This window comes from Hylobates moloch, unplaced genomic scaffold, assembly GCF_009828535.3.
Source record: "Hylobates moloch isolate HMO894 unplaced genomic scaffold, HMol_V3 SCAFFOLD_6, whole genome shotgun sequence".
Lineage (NCBI taxonomy): Eukaryota > Metazoa > Chordata > Mammalia > Primates > Hylobatidae > Hylobates > Hylobates moloch.
Window position 1 is genome coordinate 43,232,897 of NW_026652281.1, and position 24,431 is coordinate 43,257,327.

Sequence of the window (24,431 nt, forward strand, 5' to 3'; positions counted from 1 at the left end):
AGTGACTTATGAAAGAATAGTGGTCAGCAGTGCTACTCTTCAAACTGTCAAAATTCAAATGGGGTATAAACTGAAAACTAGTAAGAAGTCACTGGTGTCTTTGATCTTTGATGAGAGTAGTTTCTATAAACTGGGAAAATAAGAAGTAAGTAATAAATGAGGAATAAAAGGAAGATTGGAAAACAGAAAGAGAAAACATGTATAAATATCTTTATTTTTTAAGGAGTATGTAAGATGACAGGAAGTTTTTGTAAAATTTATTTTAGTGCTAGAACTAATGACAAAGAACTATGAGAGAGTTGAAGATTTAGAAGAGTTTGATAATCTTTCAAAAATGTGACAGAATGGTATCCAGAGAAAAGTGAAAAAACATTACTTCTAGGATAACAAAGAGTAGGAACTTTGGCTGAAAATGTAGGTATGTTTTAGTTTTTCTTAAGACATTTGACAGTATCTCCCCTGAACTGACTTTCTCCATGTTAAAAGGGAGATCATCTTGCAGTCTAAGGGATGAGGCAGAAGAACTGAAATCTAGAGACATGAGAAAAAGCTTTGCTGTGTTGATGAGTAGAATGTGAGCAAGAACAAACTATGAAATGAAAACTAATTAGCAACACTGATGACTCAAATGAAGTTAGAGACCCTGAGTTCATACAGACATTGGTATGATTTCTTCTATGATTCTTTTATTAGTGTTCTGGAGCCTGTTATGGGTATGGGTATGACATAGAGTTGGGTTAATTATCATGCAGCCACAACGAGGGTAAATTCTACAATGTGACACAGTCTGGTATAAAAACATATGTTTGGGGGAAATGTCAAAATTACAAGTCAAGAGTCAATAAAGGAAAGAGGGCATATCCTCCCAATCTTTCCATTAACCCACAGAAAGTGTTCTAGGACCCAATGGCTAAACAGAGTGGATTTGTGTGCCAAAGAGGGAACCTAAGTCAACCCTGTGTTTTTCCTGTTTTACTAATGTTACTATAAGCAATCCTGACCCTAATATTTTTTGGGTATCAAACAAGGCTTATATATGTCAGATGTTTAAAAGTCACTAATTAATCTAACAATTGTTAAATGAAATGTATATTATTCTTTTACCTTGCCTTTGTAATAGCAAGTTGAAAAAAATGTGCAAAGTTACAGTGTTTATGATTCAAGTGAGTAAAATGTCAGATGCCTGATCAAAACAATGAATATGAGCAGAAAAATTTATTTGATTAAATCCACAACTCAAGAAGGCTGGATTCAATTCTGTCTTTATCGGTAATTATTCTTGTCATAAATTATTTTATGTATCTTATTCATAAATTGTATTAGAGAAATCTGTTACAGATATCTGTGATTACTTCCACTTTTTAAAGTTAAGCAGACTACTTTTATAAATAATTATATTTTTTTAGTTTCTTAAAAAGCTTCATCTTTGCATATTTTATTTCTGTCATAATCTCAATGTGTAATTATTTTTCACTAATCAAAGGATTAAATATAAAATGTTACTGAATTAATGTGTACAATCTGACTATATTTGTAATGATAATACAAACTATGTAAATGTAAAAATAAAAATAAAATTACTATGTTGGTAAGCAGTTACTTTTCCTCTAAAATATTCCAAATTATCTAGTTTGTTATAAAACATGCCTTTATTAACTATTATCAAAAATATTAAATAAGGATAAACTATTGTACAGTTTTGAAAATTTAATTACATTTTATTAAACATTTGTATTAAAATAAAACTACTCAAGATATACAATTTTCTTATCCATGTAGTGACAATGTAAACAATCAGTATCATGATTCATACATGTTTTGACTAGATCTACATATGGGCAAATTTTAGAAAAATGTGAATTGCTTAATATTGCAAAATGTTTATCAAAGTTTATATATAGAAATGTTTTATACACTGTTCAAATGCTTTGTAATTCTAGAATCAAGAAAAGTAAGCAAATGAATATTCAGATTTACTTGGAAAAAATATTTTGTCATTCAAAAAATGTATTGTCTTCAGGCTATCTGACAAAAAAATTGACAATGTAATTAATTTATCTTCTATCTCAACTGGGAATTTCTGCTTCTCAAATCTTCTTTACACTCTGAAATAATGAATCTCCCACATCAGCAGCAACCCAACCACATTTAGACACAGTCACCTTTTGATGTAAAGATAGAAGAAAGAAGAGAGGGAGAAGTGTTTTCTTGGGCCATGATGGTGATAGAAAGGTATGATTTTCCTTCAGGCCTAAACAGTGGATCTAAGATCCAGAGCAGCAGAGGAATAAGTATGTTCTTAATGAACTCTGTGTTTGTTTGTGTGTGTGTGTGTGTGTGTGTGTGTGTGTGTGAGAGAGAGAGAGAGAGTGTTAGAAAGACAGAAAGTAAAGACAGGAAACTTTGTGATTCCATGCTCACCAGGACTCATGGCTCAGGAAAATAATCCTGTCTTTCCTGTGACTGAAGACCATGCTGACCATAAGAACGACTTCATTGTAGGGAATAAGCAACTTGGGTTTAGGAGCCAGGCAGTCTATACTTTGTACCAGGTGATGACAGAAAACTAGCTGCCCAGCATTTGTGATCTTGAGCCCAGGGAGAAGTTATTGTCATTTCACTCAAAGGAAGGCAGTCATACACGTGTGAGGAACTAAATGTGGACTTAGCCCTTCATGTTAAGAGGACGATCGCTAATACAAGCCATCTTATTGTCCAGGCAAGAAAAGGCAAGTTGCCACTTTCAGACAATTCTGCTCTTCCCACCACAGCCAAGATCGGGCTTTATCCTTTAAGAGACACAAAGGACAAAGAGAAAATATGTTAAAGGCCGGGGGTTGTGGGGGGTGAGGGGTGGGAATAGGAGCAAAGTGGAAAGTGATTGAAAGCACTATAGGGAGGAAGGAGATGGTAAGGTGAACAGAGGCAGAGAAAAAGCTTCAATGAGGTAGGTGAAGAATGCATTTGGGGTTCCCATGAGAGAGCTCAAGGAATTGAAAAACATATGCAGAGAGTGAAACATCTTTAATGTGACAGAGGAATCAGAGCTCCTGAAAACTGCATGGCTAGTTTAGGTCCATGGAAGTTGTCGAACAGAAGTAGAAAAAAGGCAAAACTCCCTTGAAAATTGAGAGTTTATATTACAAAGCCAGTTATTAATACAGAAATGGAATCAACCAGGATAATGACAACCCTTGCGAGGATTGAAAGTATGATACAGAATGATAAACAGTGACTAAGATGCTAATTGGTAACTATGAAAGTGTGGGAAATAGGGAGAAAGAACAGCTTTCTCTTAACAAGGCCGTCGGAGAATTATGTTATAATTCTTTATTTCTTAATTTCTATTAGTCCCTTTACAACTCCAATTTTTCCTTGACCCAAGTTATAGATAAGGCAAAGAGATGATGAGAAAAATATGTCAAGTTGTTGAGGGTGTGGAGCAATAAATTGTAACAGAGCCGCAGGAAGTATACCCAGCATGTGAAGCAGATAGGGTGTGGGAATGATACTAGAGGGGTTTTGAGTTCAACTGACCAAGAATTTTTGATAGTTTATTTCCCAGTAAAACTTGCCTCCCGAGGGTCTCAGGCCAGCAAAGGCAGAGGATTCAATGACACAATAAATACCTAGATGGGTTGCTGAATAGATTGCACCAGAATCTTCAGTTCACTTATTAAAAAGGCTGAATTATAGGCTACATCCCCAGGTGACTGAGGCAGAATAATTCATGTTGAAACAGGAAATGAACGTTAAACTTTTTTTTAAATGATTGACATTCTTACAGGAAACAAAAGGAATGCAGTTCTGATATGTAGTATTATGGTGGTATGAAAATTCAGGAGAATAGCTGAGAGAATCAAGAAAAAAAGGTCCCAGTGGACAAAACACCCCTGATAGCAAAGTACCCTTTTATGCACCAACATTTGAGAACTCCTGATTTATATATTCTGTTGCACAGGCAGAGGTTATCAGACCAGATTTTAGACATTAAGGCTAGAGCATATGTCCTGGGGAGATTGACTTACTTAAATTTAGTCTCTTATGTGCATGCATTTTAATTTAATAACACTCAAATGTAACTAGGATTTTTTGTTGTTCTTATTGGGAGTGTTTATGATGTTTTGAGGCAAAGTGAAGCATTAAAAAAAAAAGAAAGTTTAAAGGACATTGTTTTTCAGCCTAGTTGCTTTAATACATACTTGGCATGCAGCCTCGCTATTTATAGGCTTTAGATATATGAGGTCTTTAAGAAAATGATATGTGTGCACTATTAATTTCAGCCTGATTTGCTCTCTCAAATTATAGTTTTAATGAAAATGAACAAAGGGGTCAGACTGTTTAGAGTTTGCCATAATCAGTGGTCATAGGGTCTGTAGTTATTTTTATAATTGGTCATCAACAAGAAAGTAAAATTTAGAGAATATATTTAGAACCCAAGAGAAGAAGTAAAATATGCAAAAAGGAGAATGGTCTATCAAAATTCTCAAACATTTGTTTTAGATTTCTTTATTTATCTATTTATATTTTTCCATAGGTTATTGGGGTACAGTGGTATTTGGTTACGTAAGTTCTTTCGTGGAGGTTTGTGAGATCCTGGTGCACCCATCACCCAAGCAGTATACATTGCACCCTATTGGGAGTCTTTTATCGCTTGGCCTCCTTCCACCCTCCCACCCAAGTCCCCAAAGTCCATTGTATCATTCTTATGCCTTTGTACCCACATAGCTTGGCTCCCATATGTCAGTGAGAACATATGGTGTTTGGTTTTCCATTCTTGAGTTACTTCACTTAGAATAATAGCCTCCAATCTCATCCAGGTTGCTGCAAATCCCATTAATTCATTCCTTTTAATGGCTGAGTAGTATTCTGTTGTTTGTTTATCCATTCATTGTTTGCTGGGCATTTGAATTGGTTCCACCATTTTGCAAATGTGAACTGTGCTGCTATAAACATGTATGTGCAAGTATCATTTTTGTATAATGACTTCTTTTACGATGGGTAGATACTCCATGTTCTGGGAAGGCAAGGGCCCCAAACAGAGGGACCGGCTGGAGCTGCAGCAGAGGAACATGAGTTGTGAAAATTTCATGGACATTTATCAGTTCCCAAATAATACTTTTATAATTTATTATGCCTGTCTTTACTTTAATCTCCTAATCCTGTTATCTTCATAAGCTGAGAATGTATGTCACCTCAGGACCACTATGATAGTTGTGTTAACTGTACAAATTGATTGTAAAACATGTCTGTTTGAACAATATGAAATCAGTTCACCTTGAAAAAGAACAGAATAACAGTGAATTTTAGGGAACAAGGGTAGACAACCATAAGGTCTGACTGCCTGCGGGGTTGGGCAAAAAAAGCCATATTTTTCTTCTTGCAGAGAGCCTACAAATGGATGTGCAAATAGTAGCGATATCGCTAAATGCTTTTCCTAGCAAGGGATATTAATATTAATACCATGGGAAAGCAATGCGTTCTTGGGGGGAGGTCTATAAATGGTCTCTCTGGGAGTGTCTGTCTTACACCGTTGAGATAAGGACTGAAATATGCCCTGGTCTCTTGCAGTACCCTCAGGCTTACTAGGGTGGGGAAAAACTCCGCCCTGGTAAATTTGTGGTCAGATTAGTTCTCTGCTCTCAAACCTTGTTTTCTGTTGTTTAAGATGTTTATCAAGACAATACGTGCACAGCTGAACACAGACCTTTATCAGTAGAATTTGCTGAATCCTTTTATCAGTTTTAAGAGCTTTCTGGAGGAGTCTTTAGGGTTTTCAAAGTAAATGATCATATTGTCAGAAAACAGTGACAGTTTGACTTCCTCTTTACTAATTTGGATGCCCTTTATTCCTTTCTCTTGTCTGATTGCTCTGGTTAGGACTTCCAGTACTATGCTGAAGAGGAGTGGTGAGAGTGGGCATCCTTGTCTTGTTCCAGTTTTCAGAGGGAATGCTTTCAACTTTTCCCCACTGAGTATTATGTTGGCTGTGGGTTTGTCATTGATGGATTTTATTACATTGAGGTATGTCCCTTGTATGCTGATTTTGCTGAGAGTTTAAATCCTACAGGGATGCTGAGATATCATGCGAATTTTGTTTTTAAATCTGTTTATGTGGTGTATCACATTTATTTATTTGCATATGTTAAACCAACCCTGCATCCTTGGTAGGAAACCTACTTGATCATGGTGGATTATCATTTTGATATGTTGTTGAATCCAGTTAGATAGTATTTTGATAAGGATTTTAGCATCTATTTTAATCAGGGATATTGGTCTATTGTTTTCTTTTTTGGTTATGTCCTTTCCTGGTTTTGCTATTAGGGTGACGCTGACTGCATAGAATGAATTAGTGAGGGTTCTTTCTTTCTCTATGTTGTGGAAGAGTGTCAAAAGGATTGCTACCAATTCTTCTGTGAATTTCTTGTAGAATTCTGCTGTGAATCCATCTGGTCCTGGACTTTTATTTATTAGTAATTTTTAAATTACCATTTCAGTCTTGCTGCTTGTTATTGGTTTGTTCAGTGTATCTAATTCGTCCTGATTTAAGCTAGGAGGGTTGTATTTTTCTAGGAATTTATCCATCTTCTCTAGGTTTTCTAGTTTATATGTGTAAAGGTGTTCATAGTAGCCTTGAATGATCTGTTGTATTTCAGTGGTGTCAGTTGTAATATATCCTCTTATGTTTCTTAGTGAGGTCATTTGGATTTTCTTCCTTCTTTGTTTGGTTAATCTTGCTAATGGTTTATCAATTTTATCAATCTTTTCAAATAACTAGCTTTTTGTTTCATTTATCTTTAGTATCTTTTTGTTGTTGTTTTTCAGTTTCATGTAGTTCTGCTCTGATCTTTGTTATTTCTTTTCTTCTGCTGGGTTTGGGTTTGGTTTGTTCTTGCTTCTCTAGCTCCTTGAGGTGTGACCTTAGAATGTTAGTTTGTGCCCTTTCAGTCTTTTTGATGTAGGCATTTAGGGCTATGAACTTTCCTCTTAGTACGATCTTTGATATATCCCAGAGGTTTTGATAGGTTGTGTCAATATTGTCATTCAGTTCTAAGAATTTTTTAATTTCCATCTTGATGTCATTTTTGACCCAAAGCTCATTCAGGAGCAGGTTGTTTAATTTCCATGTATTTGCATGGTTTTGAAGATTGCTTTTGGAGTTGATTTCCAGTTTTTTTCTACTGTGGTCTGAGAGAGTGCTTTATATAATTTCAATTTTCTTAAGTTTATTGAGGCTCATTTTATGGCCTATCATATGGTCTGTCTTGGAGAATGTTCCATGCACTGAGGAATAGAATGTGTATTCTGTGGTTATTGGATGAAATGTTCTGTGTATATCTTTTAAGTCCATTTGTTCCAAGATATAGTTTAAATCCATTGTTTCTTTTTTGAATTTTTTTCTTGATGATCAGTCTAATGCTGTCAGTGGAGTATTGAAGTCCCTCACTATTATTGTGTTGCTGCCTATCTAATTTCTTAGGTCTATTTGTAATTGTTTTATAAATTTGGGAGCACCAGTGTTTTTGTTTTATAGGTCCTTGTGATTTATTCTTTAAAGAGGTCCTATTTTGATGTGTTTCCATGAATTATTTCAAGATTTAGAGCTCCTTCAGCAGTTCTTATAGTGGTTGCTTGATAGTGGTGAATTATCTCAGCATTTGTCTGCAAAAGAATGTATCTTTCCTTCATATATGATGCTTAGTTTCCCTGGATACAGAATTCTTGGCTGGAAATTGTTTCATTTGAGGAGGCTGAAGATAGGGCCCCAATCCCTTCTAGTTATAGGGTTTCTGCTGAGAAACCTGCTGTTAATCCTACAGATTTTCCTTTATAGGTTGTGTGTGCTTTTGTCTCACATCTCTTAAGATTCTTTCCTTCACGTTAATGTTAGATAACCTGATAACAACGTGCCTAGGCAGTGTCTTTTTGTAATGAATTTCCTAGGTGTTCTTTGTGCTTCTTGTATTTGGATGTCTAGGTCTCTAGAAAGGCTGGGGAAGTTTTCCTCAATTATTTCCCAAAATATATTTTCCACTTTTAGATTCCTCTTCATCCTCGGGAGCACAGATTATTCTTACATTTGGTTATTTAACATGACCCTAGACTTCTTGAAGGCTTTGTTCATGTTTTCTTTTTTTTTTTTTTTTAGACGGAGTTTTTCCCTTGTTGCCTAGGCTGGAGTGCAATGGCTTGATCTCAGCTCACCGCAGTCTCTGCCTTCCAGGTTCAAGTGATGCTCCTGCCTCAGCCTCCCAAGTAGCTGGGATTACAGGCACCTGCCAATATGCCTGGCTAATGTTTGTATTTCTAGTAATGACAGAGTTTCACCATGTTGGTCAGGCTGGTCTCGAATTCCTGACTTCAAGTGATCCACCTGCCTCAGCCTCCCAGAGTGCAGGGAATACAAGCATGAGCCACCACACCTGGCATCTTATTCTTTTTTCTTTGTCTTTGTTGGATTCATGTAATTTGAAGACCTTGTCTTAGAGCTCTGAATTTCCTTCTTCTACTTGTTCAATTCTATTGCTGCAACTTTCCAGAGCATTTTTAATTTCTATCAGTGTATCCAATGTTTCCTGAAGTTTTGATTGTTTTTTCTTTATACTCTTTCCTTGAATATTTCTCCCTTCATTTCTTGTAACATTTTTTTGGATTTCCTTGCTTTGGGCTTTGCCTTTCTCTAGTGCCTCCTGATTAGCTTAATAACTAACCTCCTAAATTTTTTCGGGTAAATCAGAGATTTCTTCTTCGTTTGTATCCACTGCTGGTGAGCTAGTGTGATTTTTGGAGGGTGTTAAAGAACCTTGTTTTGTCATATTACCAGAGTTGGTTTTCTGCTTCCTTCTCATTTGTGTAGGCTCTGTCAGAGGGAAGGTCTAGGGCTGAAAGCCATTGTTCAGATTATTTGGTCCCACAAGGTGTTCCCTTGATGTAGTACTCTCCCCCTTTTCCCATGGATGTGGCTTCTTGTGAGCCAAGCTGTAGTGATTGTTATCTGTCTTCTGAGTCTGGCCACCTAGGAAGCCTTCCTGGCTCCAGAATGGTCTGGGAGTTGTCTGCACAGAGTCCTGTGATGTGAACTGTCAATGGGTCTCTCAGCCATGGATAACAGCACCTGTTCCAGTGGAGGTGGCAGGGGGATGAAATGGACTCTGTGAGGGTTCTTAGCTTTGGTGGTTCAGTGTTCTATTTTTGTGCTGGTTGGCCTCCTGCTGGAAGGTGGCACTTTCCAGAGAATATCAGCTGTGGTAGTATGGAGGGGAACCAGCAATAGGAGGGGCCCTAGAACTCCCAGGAGTATATGCCTTTTGTCTTCAGATACCAGGGTGGATAGGGAAGGTCCATCAGGTTGGAGCAGGGCTAGGTGGGTCTGAGCTCAGACTCTCCTTGCGCGGGTCTTGCTGTGGCTGCTGTGGGGAATGGGAGTGATGTTCCCAGGCCAATGGAATTGTGTATCTAGGAGGATTATGACTGCCTCTGCTTAGTCATGCAGGTTGTCAGGGAAGTAGGGGAAAGCTGGCAGTCACAGGCCTCACCCAGCTCCCACGCAATCCGAAGGGCTGGTCTCACTCCCAGTGTGCCCCCACAAACAGCCCTGAATTTGTTCCAGTCAGTGAGCTAGCAGGGATTGAGAATTTGCCCCAGGCTATCCACCTCCCAGCTGCAAAAAAAAGGTCTTGGTTCTTCCCCCACCTGTGGAGTCTGCACACCGGATTCGCGGTGCACACCTCCTCTGAGTTCTGGCCAGGAGGCTTGGTTCAAATTGTTATCAAGTTCACCTGGGAACTTGCTTCTCCCTGTGGCATTTTCCTCTGGGCCTCTGGTCACCCTCCTGATGGATCCCTGTTGTGCCAGGCAGGAATGGCCTTCTTGGGACCCAGCGAGCTCCCAGGGCCTTTCCTGCTGCTTCCTCTACTCTTGTATTTCACTCAGCTCTCTAAATTCACTTAGGTCCAGGTAAGGTCAGAAACTTCTCCTGCAAGCAGACCTTCCATTTCCCCAGTGGAGGTGTGTGTTCAGGAGCGGAGGATCTCCATTTCCGAATTCCGCAGTTGGGGTACTCACAGTATTTGGGGTGTCTCCCAGGTCCTGTAGGAACAGTCTGCTTCCTTCAAAGGGTCTGTCTTATTTTAGATTTAAACACATAGTCTGTGCTTACTGCAAACTGTCTGTGTTCTTCCCAAATTCTTATGCTGAAACCTAACACCAAATGTAATGGTATTAGGAGGTGGGGTCTTTGAAAGGTCATTAGGTTATGAGGCTAGAGCTTCATGAATGGAATCAGTGCCCTTAAAAAAGAGGTCACAGAGATCTCTCTCACCACTTCTGCCATGTAAAGTGATAGTAAGAAGATCACAGTCTATGAACTAGAAAGCAGGCCCTCACCAGACCCCAGCTTATCAGTGCCTTGATCTTGGATTTCCCACCCTCTAGAAATATAAAAAATAAATTTCTGTTGTTTATAAGCCACCTAGCTTATGATATTTTGTTTCAGCAGCTTGAACAGACCAAAGACAATGCTTTTTCCAACTTTAAACTATGACGTTAATGGCGAATTTATATTTATTCTAAGATAATTTTTTCTACAATGTTCTGATGTGAAATGTATTATACAATTTTTTAGTATATCTAGATAATATTAAATCTTGTATTATTTATCACACTAATGATGATACTAAGGAAGAGTGAAGTTAAGTTGATAGCCCATCATCAACAGAAAAACTGTTAATAAAATTCACTTTTCTTGATTCTGTTCCAGGATCCTGTATCACACCTCATTCTATAGATATTCTCTGTGGATAGATAGGTATTATTTTATATATAATCATTTGAAATTATTCTATTTTGAGGTTAAATAATTCTGAAGTACCAATAGATATTTTCATAATTTATCAAGGAACGTATACACTGAGGAGATAGACAAATACACAGTGCCTTCATTCATTTAATAAATACATATTAGGTAGCTTTTTATGCATAATAATTTTCTTTCCATTCATTAATTCAAATAATGGTGGAGATTTAGAATGCCAAAATGTTCAATTTAGAAATTATGGTATTGTGCGGTTCACACATAGACACATATACATGTATATTTGAGTTATTTTGAAAATGAGCCTATAACATGTTTCTATTATTAGTAATTCAGATATACACAGGTAAAAAGGAAAAATTATTAACTGGAGTTCAGGAAACCCATTTCCAGTCTTTCTACCCAATAGCTGTAATCCAGATTTCTCACTAGCCACTCAGAAGCTGTAACCTCTACATAGTTATTGCTTAATCTTTGAGGGGCTCAATTTTTTATTTATAATATAAAAACTTCAGATTAAGAAATCTCCAAGTTGTATGAATTTTAAAATACTTTTTTTCTGTTAAATCATTTGGAGTCAGAGCTGGTAGGAATCACTGTGTATTTCTGATTCTCTTTTATATTTGTAGGTAGTGCATTTGATCATGTAAAGGGTACATTTTCTAGTTTCAGAGATGGAACCAGATCAATGTCTTGTTATCTATATCCTGTGATTTTTTTGTGTGTGTCTTTAAACACTCTGCAGATGTTTAAAGACATACACAAAAAAAAAACACAGAACAAGATAAAACATGATTCTCCTCCTGCACTCTCAAGCAGAAGAGAAGAAAATGGAGAAAAACAGATTTTTGGAGAGGGAAGAGTAAAGGCTTTGTTGCCATTTCAAGTAGATTTCTTTCCTTTCTGATTCAGAAAAATTGTTTCAACAATGGGCCTTGTGACGTGTTGTTATGTATTGGTTCACTTTTTCAGTAGTATAAACACAATTTTTAGAGTACCTTTAAAAATTACTATTCAACTTTTCTTCCTTTTATGTTAGGCTGAGATCAAGAAGACAGTGAGTTAATTGTGAATGCTTACAAAACAAATCATGTGTTTTTCTAGCAGAGCTTATTAGACAAGCCACTTGAATATTTGGACTTCTTGGTTGACACTTTTAAGAATCAGGAAGGTGAAAAGAAAAAGAATTAGAAAATTGAGATGAGAAAAGTAAATTGATTTGGACAATGCCACAGAAATAATACATGTTAGAGCTTCATTCATATTGGAGTCCTCCAAACTTAAGAATCTATAGTCTTACACTGCAATACATTGGGTTTACTAATAGGCATCCATAGTAATAATATTTATATGTATAAATATTTTCATGATCATGATGATTATTAGATGTGTCAGAAATGCCTGAAGCTGTAGCTGGATTTCCAAGTTTACTGTAATTTCTAATTCCTAGACTCCTTTCCTGACTTATTTTCCTGTATTCTAGGATTTGCATTGATTGAGGGTTTTTCTTGTCTTTTAACTTATTCCTGGGAATTTCTGTTTTTATTTATTTTTATTTTTAACATGACAAATGCATTGCATGCCTAACCAGTGACATATCAAAAGCTTTCTTCAGCTATACCTTCAAAACCAGTGATCACAAAAATATTTACTAAAGAAATATCAGCTGTGCACTGTGACTCACGTCTGTAATCCAGCACTTTGGGAGGCTGAGGCAGATGGATCACCTGAAGTGGGGAGTTCAAGACCAGCCAGGCCAACATGGATAAACCCCATCTCTACTAACAATACAAAATTAGCTGGGTGTGGTGGCATGTGCCTGTAATCCCAGCTACTTGGGAGGCTGAGGCAGGAGAACCTCTTAAACCTGAAAGGCGGAGGTTGTGGTGAGCTGAGATCCAGCCATTGCACTCCAGCTTGTCCAACAAGAACAAAACTATGTCAAAAAAAAAAAAGAAAGAAAAGGAAAGAAGGAAAGAAAAAAAGAAATATCTATAAAATTTATTTCCTTGTTTTTATTGAAAAATAAAATTTTATGTATTTTCAATCTTGATATTCTATTTACTGAATTCCTATTACACTTAGTGAGTAACAATTTGGCTTTTATTTTAGACAAACCACATCTTCTCATTAAAAAATCTCTTTATTTGATAATTTCTAATACTATTTTCTGGCTCTCAAATTTGTTGTTCATCATAATTTAAGTATTTGACAGACAAAATCATCTCCATCAAAGACTCAGACTGTTCAAGTTCAAACTTCACTCTAGTACACATTAAAAGGCCTAAATTGTATTCTTAGTATGTTTATACCCTAGTTTCTTTATCTACAAATTGATGACAATAATGAATCTTCCTTAGAGTCATAGAAATATAATAATATAAAAGTATTTATAAATATAATTATATAAATATAAACATAAAAGCCTTCATAAATATAATAATGAAAAGTGTTTTGTGGTTCTTGGCAGATAAACAATTCTTAAGTATTGGCTCATTATTAGTAATAATAAATAATCATCATGATAAAGACATTTAAAATTTATTTGAGAATATATTGATATTGCCAAATGTGAGGGCAATTGCCTAAAGTATTATGTAGTCCTTGTAAAATAAGAAAATATCTTTGTCCATATATATATAGTGTTATTCTAGAAAGATAGCTTTATAAGTGATTTTCTTTTTTTTTTTTTTTTTACTGGTATCAGTTTTGGTGAAGTTTTCCTTGATTCTAATTTACTCTGAAAGTTTCATGTGGTTTTTTAAAGTTCCTGTGAAGAACTTTGCAACTGAAATTGAAAATTCGACTGACCATATGTCATTTCAGATTTAGTTCCAGAGAAAGGATAACATAATCAGAATGAGTAAGGAGTTAACTATTATTATATATGACAATAAATAAAGGTGAAAATGTAACAAAAGGAAAGAAAGCTTATGAAAGTGTTTAGGCTTTGCAGCAGAATTTGAGGTTCACCTGGAATGAACATTAATTTAATTAGTTCATTTAGTTAGTTTGAAGACATTTTTAGAGGTTAAAATTTCAGCTTCCAAATTGACCGAAGCATTTGTTGGAAAAAAACAAACAAACAAAAAAAACTCTGGCTCAAAGCAAGATTGTACCTTTAATTTCACCAACTCTTTTTGTATAGGATGCCATTGGTCTCAAATAGGATATAGGAAAAAAAAAAAGAAACAGTGATAAGAACTGAGTCTAATATATTCTGTCTTGTATTAAAGTTATTTTTCTATATGCATTATTTCTCCAATTACCTAGCATGGTGCTTTAAATATTTTGTTTGTTATAAATAACTTGGTATTAATCTGATTGTCTAATAGGAAAGATCCAAACTGGCTATCTAAAAAATGACACAAATGACTAACAATGATAAAAGACTATTATTTATTTGATAGAGGACCCGTAACTCCAATTTCATATATAAAACATTATTTTGTTCATTTGCATTTGCATTTACATTGATCTGCTTACAATAAGTTTTATTTTATTTTACATACATGTCTTAAGAGTTTTTTTCTACTTTCTTTGAACTAAATCAATTTTATATCACTTCCCTGTTTTCGTTTTTGTTTAGTGGTTACCCTTGAGATGGTATGTGAATCCTTACATTATGAAAGTAATACAAATTATGAGAGTAATAAAAATGTAATGCAAGTATTACTCTTGCCCCTTTGCAACAATGCTACAAACTTAAAATACTTTATCCCCATGGGCTGTACTCACTTCTTTTCTTCCAGTATTGCCATGCATTTTGATTTACATATATTTGAGGCCATACAAAACATATCTATCGCTATTTTATATAGTTACCCTTCATTTATATTTATCCATATATTTAAGCATCCCATTGTTCTTTAGTCCTTCATACATTTTCATGTTTTTATCTGAAATCATTTTACTTCTGAAGAATATGCTTTACTTTTTCTTTAAACACCTTAAAGACACCAAACAATTTTTCTGTTTTCTCCCATATTATTTCTACAATGAAGGTTTCCTCTGACTGTTTTTAAGGTTCTTTCTTTGTTTTTTGTTTTTAGCAGTTATTCCAAAGTGACCAAAGATTGATATTACAAGATGATTCATGCATATAAGGTCCATTCAAAGAACAAATCGGGTTAATAAATTTTAATGTAACAGAGTACAAAAAGTTTGGTGATATTCTTTCACATTCCACATTACAACTATCTTTTGAAAACTACCATGTTTTACCAAATTGATGTTGGTCTATATCAAATAAAAATATCCCCAGTTATCTGAAAAACATGTCATAATCCAAATACCCCTCCCTTTTCTAACTACATAAATATTGGAGCCCAGATTTTGTTTATATACTTCTACCAAAAAAAAGTCATAGGAGATTAAATTCAGAAGCAGATATGATAATGCAACTGTCTTCTAGCAAACCAGGTATAAAATATACTTGCTAAAATATGAAGCAATGTCACTCTTCTCACTACATTTCAGAAAATATAGTTGTTTTGAAAATATAGTTGTTTCAATATATGTGTGTACATTAAAATAATAGAGGCATTATTATTTATTAAATGAATTTAGTACATGTTTTGTATATTTCATAGTTTTGATTTCTAATACATTGAATATGGATATAAATTATTTAATTAGGTTAATATTTATCTTATATTAGCACATATGTAGTTTTACATAAACACTTTGGGGCCTTCAATACTTTTAAGAGAGTAAAGTTTGAAAAATACTCTTGTAAGATGTGCCTACCTGTGTTCTTCTTTGTATTTATCTGATTGGGATCCATAAAACTTCTTGAATGCTTGAGTTGGTATTGTTCGACCATTGTGGAAACTTCTTCATCACTCTCTAATTTTGCTGTGTTTAATCTCTCATCTTTTTCTATAATTGCAATTAAACATGTGAGATCTTTTACCATGTTGTACATGTCTCATGTGCTGTTTTTCATGTATTCTACTCTTTTATTCTCAGTTTGGAATTTTTTTTCTATTGACTTGTCTTTTATTTCAGTAGCCCTATCATGTGTTGCCTATTCTATTTCTGTACTCACCTATTGAGTTTATAATTTTATGTATTAGATTGTTCACTTTTAGAATTTCCATTTGACTCCTTTTTATATGCAAACAGTGCACATTAGTCTAGTTAACTGAAATTCTTGCATATCAGAACTGTCTTTCTTCTGCACAGCTCTTCAGTCATTGAAATCTTGCAAAGCAAGGACATGGTTTTGATTTATGCAAGTTGCAGTTAGCACAGTGGCATGGAAAATAAGGACTGCTGTTATTCCAATTATCTACTGACATTTTGCATGTTTTTCTTTACTTCTTAGAACATTTCGATGATATTTATTTAAAATTTCTTCTCTTAATTACTACACTGATACTCAAAATGCTAGCACGTGAAGAGATAATGAATTTGATTCATAAATTGACTACATCACTTGCTTAATTCAATAGATTTTTTATTAATATCAACAATTTCAGTGATGAAGGCAATGCATTAGTCTATGCTTCGGCAGAAGCTCCTTAACTTCTTGACCTTAGCACATTCTAGTTACAAGTCATATTATGCCATTATTGCATAAAAACCTTACTGTATATACTCCTATTTTTCTAATTCTGGCTTCTGTGCTAGTTATCATACAATTTACTTTTACATATTTTATAAACCTCATAATGCATAGATATTATTTTTAAATAACAAATTAGCTTTTAAATTGATATAAATTATGAAAATTTACAAAATTTGTGTTTTTTCAAATAGTTACAAAATCTACTATCATTTTTCTTTTGCCTAAAGAGCTCTATTCAACATTTCTTACAATGCAGATCTTCTGGGAATTAATTATTTTGGTTTACGTATGTCTGAAAGCTTTTAATTAATCTTCAGTTAGAAAGATATTTTCACTTGTTCTAGAATGTTAGTTTGATAGTTTCTTTTTTTTCTGCTTTTTCAGGATTTTAAATATGTATCTCCACTATGTTCTGGTTTGTTTCCAACAACTCTGTTGTCATCCTTACCTTTGTTCTTCAGAATATATCTCCTTTCTCTGGTGGTTTTTAAGATTCTAGTCTATCATTGGTTTTAAATACTTTATAATGCACCTTGTAATTATGATTTATATTGAATACATTGTGTTTCATTGAACTTCTTGAATCTGTGCATTTATAGGTCACATATTGTAAGTAAAATAAGTCAGGCACAGAAAGAAAAATACTGCATGAATTCATTTTTATGTGGAATCTAAAAAAAAAAATCAGACATATAGAAATAGAGAACAAAATAGTGGCTATCAGCTGTGGAGGGTTCCTTCGGGGAGAAACGGTGTGATATAATCAGAAGGTACAACCAGTTATGTAAGATGAACAAGTCTGGAGACCTAATGTAAAGCATGAGGACGATAGATAATAAAATTATACTGTATTTCAGATTAATGCTATATGAGTAGGTTTTAGCTACTCTTGCCACAAAAATAACAACCAAAAAAGGGAAAGTTGATAAATATATTAATTTACTTTACTATAGTAACTTGATTACTATTGATATGTATCCCATACCATAAATGTTGTATATCTTAAATACACAAAATAAACTTTATTTTAAAAAAAAACCCACACATTTTTGAAGAAATAAAATAAAAAACAAAAACCCACACATTTTTGAAGAAATAAAATACTTTTTAAATTTTAATTTTTTTCCAGAAGTTTTCATTACCCTTCTCTTTTCTTCAGAAACTTAGATCACATGTATATTATGCCATTAAAAGTTGTCTTGCAAGTTATTGGTGCTCTTACTTTTTAATTCCTTTTTAATTCTGTGAGCTTCATTTGGATAATTTCTATTGCTATGTCTTCAAACCTACTAATTTTATCTAACCTACCCTAAATCTTTATTTTTAACTATTTTTAACCTTCAGTGTTGTCATCTTCATCTCTGAGAGTCTGATTTGGATCTTGAGTGATGAGATTTTTGATCCTGTGAATTATGAGGTTTTCAAACTATGTTGTTTAAGAAGATGAAATCTTTCTAATCTTATGTGAGATCTTCTGTAATTGTTCCAATTATTCATGTGGTTCTTTATTTAGTAATGAGTAATTTCCTGCTATTCATACACTACTCATTATTTAGCTGATGACTTGAAGGAGACCCTCTTGAGATATCTGCAGTTATCTTTTTATGCAGGCCTTTTCTCTTTGGTACATTGCTTTCTGAACTTGTTTCACCTGGGCCACCCTGGATTCTCAGTTGTTCTTATTTCTTGAACTTATAGGCTTCAATTGGGTTCCCCTATCATAGACTGGGGCCTGGAAACTCTTTTTTAGGTGATAAGTTGAAACAATTTTAGGATTAATCCTATTAGCTTGAGGTCACTATCCTTTGTTACTTGATGATCTATGTGATAAAAATCATTGCTTCATATAGTTGGTTTGTTTTTTCTCCTTTTTTTCAGGTAATAGGCAAAATATGATTTCCTGTTATTCTATCTTGACCCAACCCAGAGGTACAAAAATGTTGTGCTTTTCTGGAGTTTTGAAGTTTATGCTATATCTGTTTTAAATATGAATGAGCAATGCTACTATTTAAGATAAAAAAAAAAAACTATAGAATGGATTCTCAGGATATCAGTGTACCATTTTTCATGAATTATAATTTCTTGAATGAGATCTCTTTTTGTAAGATCCAATGACTTTGAAAATAGATTAAACTATCTTCATTTGAGTAAAATTTCACTGAAGTTGCATGTACCATTATATTTTAGAATTTTGCTTATAGTAATTTCATGTAAGCACATGATCAACACGGATAAAAAAATCCATGCTAGTAGATATTTACTGTATATATTGCATAAGGAAATTTATAATTCTAGTCTTATCTTACAGACACACAGCATTTGTAATGATTATGATTACCTATTAAAAACAGACCCATGTGTAACAACCAGCAATTATTTTTTCACTGATTCATAGCAGCTATGACATAAAAACTGAAACAATAACAACAAAAATAGCTAAGGCTATTAAAAAGAGACTGGATGTATAAAGATGCTTTATTCATCAGAAATTGATGGGTGAAAATAGTCACATAATTGGAGGATTTATATGGTATCCTTAAGGGCAAGCACAGTATAAGTTATAGAGAAGATTCTATTGGCGCTTCATTCTGCTATGAGTAACAAATTAAAGGAAAAGATGAAAACAAAAAAAAAATTACATTCACTTCTAGACTGTTATGTCTTATTCATCCATTGAAATGTAAAAATAGAAAGGTTTCTAGATCGGCATACTTTTTTTGATTTGTGGTTAATAAATATGTGAAAATCAAGTGACTTTCATCATCCACAGGAAATAGTGAGTAAATATTTTCCTTGCATATAAATTGCAATATTTACATTTTAAACATTTTATAAAAGGTAAATGTATATAAGGTCATTACAAAGCGGGTTTTATGTACATACCCATTTTCAAAAGTTGTCTATTCTTCTAGTTTTATACACTTATAAGAACTTCATTGTCAAAATGATAGCTAATTAAACATGTGGGCTTGAATATAAATTGCAGTTTTGACAAGTTTATAGAAAAATGTAGATCCTAATAACAGGAAAATATAATTCTTTTAGGACATTCTTTAAGCAATTAGCTTTATACTTCAAATTTGTCCCCCAAAATCCCTGGTGGTTACAAATTTACACAAAAAATACCTTCTACTTATGTCTGACTATAAGAATAACTGTTTAAAACAGAAGATATAAAACATGTCAAAGAAAAAGACTATGATGGTTGTTATCCTAAGATTCTCTCCTCATACCCCCTTTTCCTTGGTTTTTTCATAGTCGGAGGGAATTAGAGCCTAACCTAGTTGAATAAGCTAGTAAAAATAACAACAATTCAAGCCCACTATGAAGCCCAAGACAGATAGGGTGGGCATACCCAGTGGTGACACATGGTGTCACCAATTCCATTTCCCTGGCAAAACTTCCTCCAAAGGACAGAGTCCAGATGATTGTTTCCTCCTTCTCTATCCATTGCCAAGAACCTTTTCTAGAAACCATGTGTTGTTGCTGCTGTTTTTAATTATTTGAAGTACATCTCCAACTTCTCCTGTTCTTTACCTGTAAATCTTGGTAGCATATAATCTCGTTATTACTTTTATTTTCATTGTGCCTATTTATGTTCTTTTCAGTCAGTCTAGGCAATGATTCTTGATAACTTCACTAACAGTATTTCTATGATATTTCTTTTTCAAAATCTATAATACTCATTTTCTAGTGCATTGAATTTTGTCTTGTGTATGTAAATTTCAATTTTAAAAAACATTATTACTAGTTTTAATCATTTGAGTCCACTCCCATGACTCATCATACCTTAATTCTCTCCGTTCTCCAAAATACTCCATCTGCTCATTTGACAAATGAAGATTTACCTTCACAAACTCTCACTTCTGCCATGTAGCTTATGATGTTTCTTCTATTTGGAATGCCCTCCTCTTTCAATATAATATCTTAAATAAACCCAGTAGATATCCTTAAAAATCTCCTTTATTATTTGTTAAATCTCAAGAATTCAACAAAATAGGCCATGAAAAAGAAAAGAAGTGTGAACTCTGTCATGACGGTAATATATAGAGGAAAAGGGATGGGCATCTAGACAAAAAGCGGATTTCATGGAGAATGTAATCTCTGATTTGAGACATGATATATGATTGAATAATCAATAATATTTGATACCTACTCAAGAATACATGTAGAAGTATCAACTATTCTTCCTTTAGACTTTTTTTTAGAAAGAAAAAAAATCTATGTTCACTACAAAAGAAGCTCATATGTACTACTAACCCGTGGTACAAATGACCTGATGTGAAAATATAAGTATGTTCAGGTGATATACACATAACGAACTGCAGGTAGTTCATTATTGTTGGAACCTAGAGCACAAGGCAAGAATAGTGTCAGATGACAGTAAGCAGGGAAGAGGGGACAGATCAAGGAAGATTCTTGCATCATGCTGAGGAATTCATTTTACAGGCACAATATAATACCAAATCTGTATAATATTTGTCGACAAAGAAGCAAGAAGCAGAATTATATTTCCTTTGGTCAAAGAAAATAATGTTTCAGCCTGATTTTTGGTACATATTGAGCCATTTTCCAATTATTATATTTGATTCACAGCAAAAGGCATAATTGTTTTTTAAAGAGTTTCTTTTGATGAAAGCTAAAATTATTTAATGGTTTTTATGTATCAGAAGCATTCAGCTGCAAGCTTTACTGATGTATTAAAATATATAGACATTAGTTGTTTATGGATGATAGTTCGGGACTTCTTGCAATTACTTAAGAGCATGTATAAACTAGGTATAGAAGGTTAAGATAATTGTTAATGAAGTCTCATTGTGTCTTAAACGTTACATATGAATTAGAATGTGAAGGTGTCTCTCCTAGAAATTGTCCTGTCCTGACCCTGAATATCTGTGATTATGTTATTTTTAACATTTTTAAAGAATTAGCCCACTGGGTTAAATGGACAGAGTCTTAGTCTAAGGCTCATGGCAGAGGACAATTGAATTTAAAGTATGGAAATATGGAAAGTTTATCTTGGCTGCATTATGAAGACTAAATTCAAAGCAAGTCTTAAAAGTAGTAATATCTGTTAGAATTTGTCACAGTAGATTATGACAGCTGATCAATTAATTATTATCGGTGGCAAGAGGATCACTCAATTTATATGAGATATGTGAAATATTAAGGTCTTATGAATATTAGACTCATGAATATATTGCGATGAACTGAATATTATAGGGTAGTGGCAATAGAAGAAATATTGGCATATCAGGGAAGAGTGTGAGGTTTTAGCCATGAGCAGCTGAATGGAGGCTTGTGAATGATTAGAGAATAAAGAGGAATCATACGGAACAGTAAGGGGTTGAGAAATATTTAAATATTGAAATTGAGTAACCTATAGGATATCCAAGGGCAGAAGGTCGACAAGTGGGCAATAAATACATTTGCCAGACATCACTAACTTGAGACATAAATTTGAAAAAAACTACAGTGAGAAGTCAAGTAGTTACCAAGAATAATGTAATTCATAGTACGAGGAAAAAAATAACAAATTCCAAATTTTAGATTATGTGATTAAAGGATATTAAAGAATAATCCTATTTAAATAAAACCAGAATCCAGACTGAAATGATCTGTATTCATATTAACATATAGATGTTTAAATAAGGAAAATAGAATTGTGAGCTGTCATTTTCTCTGGGATAATTTTTTTTTTTTTCAAATGGAAAGGCCAAAGAAACCCTTCACTTTTAATTCAATTACTTATATTTTACTTTAAAAGTTACAAGTATGTAATTTCTTCATTAAAAATAACTTAGTTACTTTAAAGGAGAAGATGTACCATTAAGCATAATACAAAGTTTGAGAGATGTTTAAATATGTTATTAAAGGAAATAAGAAACTTTGGAGAAAAAAAGTGTTTTATTTCAAATATATTTGGGAATGGTCATTAAATTATACCTAAAAAGAAAACTTTTAGGCTCTGTATAACTTTTCTTTCAGTTTTGATCTTCTCTTCTTCCTTTTCTTTTCCATCTTTTACTACTTCTCAATCATGTCCTCCAAAGCCATGTTCTGAGTGAAGATGGAAAAGAAATAGTAATACTCAGACCATACAGTGTTAGAACCACTGACTGATCATTCCAGAGTAAGCTACTGTTACTTTTTATTTGAATGAACTAATCTATTCTATCTTTTAATAAATATAGAGTTCAGTTACAATCACATCTCTTTTTTCCTGAAAATAACAATGTTTTTAATATTACTTTTTTGAAAGTGGGTCTTGTTTGAGATCACTATCTTATCAAATTTAGTCTTCTTAATCTGACTATGTTAGAAGCATCAAGCTAAATGTGTGTAAACATAGACTGGGGTTCAGAGAGTTATACTTAATTCTCAACCTATTATCTTTATCATTGAGCAAAATAGTGATAAATAGGTAATAGAAAGACAGATGTGCACTGATGAAGACCAGGAAAGCAAATTTTGTATTACTTTATTCTTTGAACAGTTTTAAGTTGAGTCAGTTATAAGTTTGTAAGAAGTTTCTAGGAAGTATGTCTCATGGCTTAAAGTCAGCACTCCAAAGAAATTCTTTCCTTTTAAAAAATGTCTACCATTGAGACAGCAATTTCATATGATTGTTATCAACTTGGTTTTTCCCCAAATCTACAAAGCAGCTACTGTCAACCTTTCAACATTTACCGAAAATAACCCTTCATCAGAGCACCTAGATTCATACACAATACTATTTCACCATTAAGTTTGAAGACTTGATTCATGTACCTGTGAACCTCTGAAATTTCCTACCATTTTCCAACCTTTTAGTGATTTAGGAGAGAGTGAAGAAAGTATGTAGCAACTAAAAAGTTACAATCAAAATGAACATGTTTTTTGATGAGAATTTCTCTGCATTCAAAAAAGTGAGAAGCTTTTCTCCTTAACTTCGTGAGGATAGCGGAGAACCCACCGAATCTCTGATAAATGTGTATTACAGAATCATTTGGAAACTTATTGCTAGGATTATTTTTAAATTGTCTTAAAAATAAAACTATGAATTAAGCATGAGCTGATTTGCCCTCCTCTAGCTATGTCTAGAATATTGCTCTTTGCATATGTAAAAATGTCATTAAACATGAGCTTATCTTTACTTCGTGATGTATAGTTTGCAATTTTCTAACAAAGCTTAAATCAGAGTTGGTATTATTAAAATTTGACAGAAGGGCTACAAATATGTTAAATTGTGTGGAAAGTGGACTGAAAAAATTTCATTTAAAAATGATATTTGAAATAGGAAAGAAAAATTATATGTAGCAAATATGTCCTAAGATCTGTTTTAAATTACACAGGAAAATTAGAGGATCTTTAAATATAAAACATCTAGACAAGAAAAACGAGATCTTGATTCAAGTCTTTCAATCATTATTTACTAGACAGGCTTATTAAAGAAAAAGATACTCTAAATTTATTTTCTAGAATTGGAAATTAATGTAGCATATTTTTTTCTAGAAAACTTTAGATTAAAAGAGCTACTTAATGATAAAAGCAATGAGAAATCATTGATTTATCTTTGAATTTACCAAGTTAAAAATCAAGATCTTTTCTTTGTTTCTTATAGCTTAATTTTGTATATTACACAGAGAAAAGTACAGAATTATCAGACGATATCCCAGTTATATTCTCTATTTTGTGAGATAAAACAAGTATGATAGTTTCATAGGAGGCCCAAGTTTTTGTTCCTAATCATTCCACTGACTCTATTATAAAAAAAAAAATGGTTTCCTCTTTGTGATCTCTCTTACTTCTTTATTATGTTTTATTTCTAGTTATCTGATGCAACTTACCAATATTATAGGACCAAATAGTTATAGAGGTTTAAAGATACTTAAAAAAATTACACAGTGAAAATTATGTAAATATTAGTAAATTAGTAAGGTAAATAATGTTAAACCCTAGAGTCATTCTTTAAGGCAAGCCTACCTCCTTCCTGAGTAGTGAGGTTTTTGTTTTTTTTTTACCAACTTACATTTCTGTCTCTCTAGAACTTTCTCTCTCTCTCTT